The sequence below is a fragment of the Helianthus annuus genome, chromosome 1 (assembly GCF_002127325.2).
Source record: "Helianthus annuus cultivar XRQ/B chromosome 1, HanXRQr2.0-SUNRISE, whole genome shotgun sequence".
In the NCBI taxonomy this organism is placed as follows: domain Eukaryota; kingdom Viridiplantae; phylum Streptophyta; class Magnoliopsida; order Asterales; family Asteraceae; genus Helianthus; species Helianthus annuus.
In genome coordinates this window covers 6,852,755-6,859,102 of record NC_035433.2, presented here as the reverse complement: position 1 = coordinate 6,859,102, position 6,348 = coordinate 6,852,755, and positions in this window count along the sequence as shown.

Sequence of the window (6,348 nt, the reverse complement as noted above, 5' to 3'; positions counted from 1 at the left end):
GTTTGGATGCCGTGGTATGACCAAGTGGCGCCTACCATGGGCTTTGCGCCTTTGCCAAGTCTACTCTACTCTTAATTTTATTCTTGAGGACAAGGATACTTCCGCTCCGTACCTTACTTAATTTCATGTTTATTTCTTTTGAGTATCTTAGTCAGTGGGTTGTTATTCTTAGTAGTGTTAGTACTGGTGGTGTAGGTTATTTCTTTGTAAAGCTATGTATAGCCAAATATGTTGATGTTGAAGTCATGTTGCTAAATAGCTAATCTTTGATTTTATGATTTATTATTAGCCATAGGTGGAAAAATAGATTAGGCGAGATGGGTAACAGAAATAAGTATGTTTTAATAGCATATACCAATAATTTCTTCTCTATGTTTTATTTCCACTGGACAATAAATATATGTTATTTAAAAATTATTAAATATTGTTACAAAATTATACTATGAAAGTAGAGTAAATTGCCATTTTAGTCCCTGAGTTTTGTCCAAATTTGCCAGTTTAGTCCAAATAGTTTTTTTTGTGCATCTGGGTCCCTGACTTTTACATTTTGTTGCCATTTTGATCACTTTGCCTAACTCCATCCAAAAACTCCATCTTTAACCAGGGGTATTTTGGGGATTTCATTTTAAATGTTTTTAATTGCCATTTTGATTCAATTCCAAAAAATCAAAAAAATTCCAAAAAATCAAAAAAATTCCAAAAAATAATAAAAATTCTAAAAAATCATAAAAATTCTAAAAAATCCAAAATATTCTAAAAAATCCAAAAAATCCGTTTTGGCGCGAACCGTTCGACCCGTACCGTTTCGAAGCTGAACCGTTTCGACGCGAACCGTTTCGACCCGTACCGTTTCGAAGCCGAACCGTTTCAAGCCGAACCTTTTCGACCCGTACCGTTTCGAACCGAACCGTGCCATATCGAACCGAACCGTTTCGAGCTGAACCGTTTCGCACCCGAACCGTTTCGAGCTGAACCGTTTCGACGCGAACCGTTTCGACCCGTACCGTTTCGAAGCCGAACCGTTTCGACCCGTACCGTTTCGACCCGAACCGTGCCGTATCGAACCGAACCGTTTCGAGCTGAACCGTTTCGCACCCGAACCGTTTCGAGCTGAACCGTTTCGACGCGAACCGTTTCGACCCGTACCGTTTCGAAGCCGAACTGTTTCGACCCGTACCGTTTCGACCCGAACCGTGCCGTATCGAACCGAACCGTTTCGAACCCGAACCGTTTCGAGCTGAACCGTTTCGACGCGAACCGTTTCGACCCGTACCGTTTCGAACCCGAACCGTTTCGACCCGTACCGTTTCGAGCCGAACCGTTTCGACCCGTACCGTTTCGAACCGAACCGTTTCGACCTGTACGGGTCGAAACGGTACGGGTCGAAATGGCACGGTTCGGTTCGAAACGGCTCGGTTCGAAACGGCTCGGTTCGATACGGCACGGTTCGGTTCGAAACGGTACGGGTCGAAACGGTACGGGTCGAAACGGTTCGGTTCGAAACGGCTCGGTTCAATACGGCACGGTTCGGTTTGAAACGGTACGGGTCGAAACGATTCGGCTTCGAAACGGTTCGCGTCGAAACGGTTCAGCTCGAAACGGTTCGGGTTCGAAACGGTACGGGTCGAAACGGTTCGGCTTGAAACGGTACGGCTCGAAACGGTTCGGCTTGAAACGGTACGGGTCGAAACGGTTCGCGCCAAAATGGATTTTTTAGCATTTTTTGGATTTTTTAGAATTTTTATGATTTTTTAGAATTTTTATGATTTTTTGGAATTTTTTGGAATTTTTTTGATTTTTTGAATTGGATCAAAATGGCAATTAAAAACATTTAAAATGAAAATCCCCAAAATACCCCTGGTTAAAGATGGAGTTTTTGGATGGAGTTAGGCAAAGTGATCAAAATGGCAACAAAATGTAAAAGTCAGGGACCCAGATGCATAAAAAAAACTATTTGGACTAAACTGGCAAATTTGGACAAAACTCAGGGACTAAAATGGCAATTTATTCATGAAAGTATGAAACTAAGCTTTTATAATAGTTATAGTTGGGGTCATAAACGGGCTGACCCATAGCTTTGATGAAATCAATAGCCCAATAACTTAGTCTCAACTCATTATAACCATCAAATCCATATGTTTTGTTGGGATTTGCTAAAGATTTTTTTTTTTTTGGGGGATGGCAAAAAGCAAATTTTTAGTTGGGTCATTTTAGCCTTTTAGGTTGACCCATAGCTTTCCTGCTTTGATAAATAAGAAGCCCATTAAGCCATCAACTTTGTTTGGTTAGAAATTAATACAAACAAGAAGGTCGTTTCGATCCGATCCATACTTGCGGTCAAATAGATTTTCTGGTTAATAAACAGGTTTTAGGGGGTTGATGATGAATAGATCGGCTCGTAAACCCATTTAATTAAAATTTAAAAAGAAAAATCAAATAAAGAATAACAAGTTAACCCCATAGGTCGTGTCCACTGCTAGATAACAGATTATCACTAACGAAAAAAGTCACCTACGGACATATCCATTAGTGATCATTGACGGAAAAACAAAGACTCAAAAAAAGAAAGAGTAAAGTTTTAAAATAGGGCGGTTATTTAAAGGAAATTACTTATTGAATTCAGACGAGAACCTACAAAACATAAAAAATATCTTTATGGTTTGTTGGTGAAAGATTTATCGTTGATACACTGATTAAAGTTCCATATATGAAAATTTTGTGGGTGGATTATCTGTCACTAATCCCTCAATGATATTGTCACAGTAGTCCGCCAGTTATATACATAGTGAACGTGTTTTTTGGGTGATACATCGGTAAAAGATCCATTGGTGAATTAGCAACGCTAATTCGTTAGTGAAATTGCCAAAGTGATCCACCAACAATATCCGTCAGTGAAAGTGATGTCGTCGATTATCCTTGATTCGTTAGTGGTGTCTTTACCCACACCCGCTTCCTTCTTTGAACATTACAAATGGATCATACCTTCACTAAGATAATCAACATATCTTTCGCCATTGAAGGTTCTCTAACTTGTAGTGGTCGAGTTGCATGGGTTATGCATGCACTGGTTGGGGTTGAGTACACAAACTAAATGTGTCATGTTGGGGTAAACGCCGGTTGACACGAATTAATATTTTTAGAGATTGTGAGCATAAAATTCTATAAGTTTCAACTTGTATGATCCATTTTTCTTTAATCAATGTTTATCATTTATCTATTTCACACATTAAAATAAAAATATAAGTTAGTTCAACTCAAAATCAAGTAAATGAAAGGAACTACCACATCTAACTATTCTATTTGTGATTGTTGAGTCATCTGCCCAAAATAACAACATTTTTTATGACATTTTAGTTTTAAAAAGTGGGTGGGTTAGCTTTATATTTACTTATTTAGTAATGGTTACTTGAATAGGAAGTTGAGAATGGGAGGCCTATCCATGTTATAAATATATCTTGTGGGCTCCACTTTCCTAAACCAAACCTTTTGAAGGTGTTGTTGGGTGGGTGTTGTTGTGGGTGGTTGTGAAGGAGAAGGAACACTTGTAGGCTGTTAATTTGATCTCAACCATGTATCAACTATCAAGTACCACACATAATGTAATATGTTCCTTGAATTTGTTTACCTATAAAACATTACAACATACTTGGTTGGTTACCCCTAAATAAAATGTTTTAAATAGTTCGTATAATTGCATAATAGTTTTCAAAGTTTGGTGACAAAATTAGAAATCGGAACAAAGTTAGTTATCATTTTACTAACATGAATTGTACATATGTTATAAACAAACAAATATTATTAAAAGTTTTTATGCACATCTATGCCATTAGTTATTATTATATATCTTATTAATACATTGTTGGTTATAACTTTGTTTCCTAACTAATGGTACAATAACCAAAGGGCATTTAGCTCTTTTTTTATCGAAAAGGCGGAAATTTTATTTAACGACTAGTAAGAAATAGACAACGATAAAAACATTATAAATATATCAGAGTTTTGTAACCAGCCAATCCAATTAAGATTTATTTTTTTCCTCCTATTAGTAACCCATAAAAAAGAGTAAAATACAATATCTTCAAAAACCACACTCTTCCTTGATTGTTAGGCTGAAACAAAGTCTCATTCCTAAAACGCCATATCGCCCAACAAGTAGTAAACAATATACCTTCGAGAACCTCTTTCTTTTGAATCTTCAATTGAACCCCATCTAAATAATTGGAAGGTTTCTTAGGAACCGGAGACACAATGTTTAACCACGAATCAAGCGAATGCAATAGTCTTCGGGCCACATCACACTCACCAAGTAAAGGGCATTTAGCTCATTCATATTTTAGTGTGTTAAATGGTGTCCCTCTCTTGTAAGTTGAGGGTTTGAGTTCAGTCATGGAACGTGAAGTTGAATGGTAATAGTTTAACCAAAGGGGTGGTGGTCCATTGGCAAAGACAAAGTCTTTAAACACCTTGGGAGAGGGAGGTCTTGGGTTCAAGTCCCATAGACGACAAGGAATAAAAGAAATTTATTGTTCAAAAAAAAAAAAGAATGGTAATAGTTTAGATGAGTGTGTAAGTTAGATATTTTAAAAGAAAACTAATGGCATAATAATATTATAATACATAAGCATTTTTATTCATTTTGAAAATTATTTGTATATAATACTTTAAACCTTAGTTTAATTAAAAATCATAACAAACTTGGTTGCTATACTTTACTTACATAATGCTTATTGACTGTTACAGAAAGAGATTGTACATTTTTTAAGCAAACAAGTATGATTTACTTTTTTCTGAACTAATGGTAAACAAATTATATAATTCTTTATGAGTTGGTTCCCTAGATATAATATTTTAACAAATTAAGAAATTTTATCATTTTTTAAATGTTAGTAGTATAAAAAAGACTTAAACCTTTTTGCTTTACAACTAAAAGGGTAGTTTAATTATAAAAAAACAGATGGAACATAATTAATGTGTTAGCTATAATAATGGAAAGGGTATAATTGGGATTGGATCATAGAAACAACCATACGTAGGGAAATTAACTGTGAAATTAACATTTTTATTTAAAAAAGGTGAAGAGGTTCACCCAACCCAAAACCAACCTATCCATATCCCACACTCCTTTCCATTTACTTCGTTATTTCTTAAATTACAATTCTACCCCTTATCATATTTTGTGAATAATATCAATAGTAAATTATTTTTTGAGTCCTTGTGTTTTAATAGTTTTAATCATTTGAGTCTAAAATCGAAATGTTTAATGACCTAAGTTCCTAGACTTTTTTTATAATCATTTGAGTCATTTTGAGTCCAAATTTTCAACCTTTTGAGTCCATTTTTTTTAACAAAATTAGACTCAACCCGTTATAAAATGAATAAAATTGGACTTAAAACGTTATAAAATAAATGGCTAGGGACTTAGAACGTTAAACTTTTTGACTTTGGACTCAAATGATTAAAACTACTAAAATACAGGAACTCAAAAAGTAATTTACTCTAATATCAAACATATGAAACTTATATTAGTTGATTAGCATGATTCAAAATAGTATGTTATTAGTAATATATAATACAAATAATTTTATATGTTGCTCTATATGACTTGTTTTAATCTAGCCAAGTTTTTAAATTTGCTTAGTTAACATGTTTGTGATAGTTTACATCCTAAATTGATTAGAGTTACCAATATTCCTAATCATTTAATTATTTTCGAATCATACTATAATTTTGAAAACAAGCATTAAAGCTCCTTTTACAAAACTATGTATATGATTTGTGTTTCTTTATCATAACATTTATGATGTACTCAACTTCATGTGTGTAGTAGTAGTAGACCATCACACATAAACAAATAATAAATATCCGCCATAAAATAAAAATTGGTGCAACTCATGTAGAAATGATAACATGAAAAAAAAAAAAAACACTAAAAATCATTTTCTCACTCTAGGTTAATATTTCGAAAATCAATTTATTTGTCTAACTAGTACAAAACCAGTTAAATCCGTTTGTCTATCAGCTCGTAATCGAACCATCATAACATACATTTTAAGTTTAACTTCCAGGTAGGGGTGAGTACTAACATAACCGTTAATCAAAATGAACAAAACCGAACCGAATTCAACTGAAACCGAATTAACTGAAAATCAGTTAACGGATATTTTTTGTACAATCGGTTAACCGAACCGAATCATTTAAATCTTCGTATATTTCTAGCTTTTATACATCCATGTTATATTTTATACTTTCATTTCATGTGTTTACCTCCATTTTATTTATACCTCAATTTTATGTATTTCTAAACAAAAAATTTAGCCAATGTTTGGTTTGCTTATTAACCCAAATTAA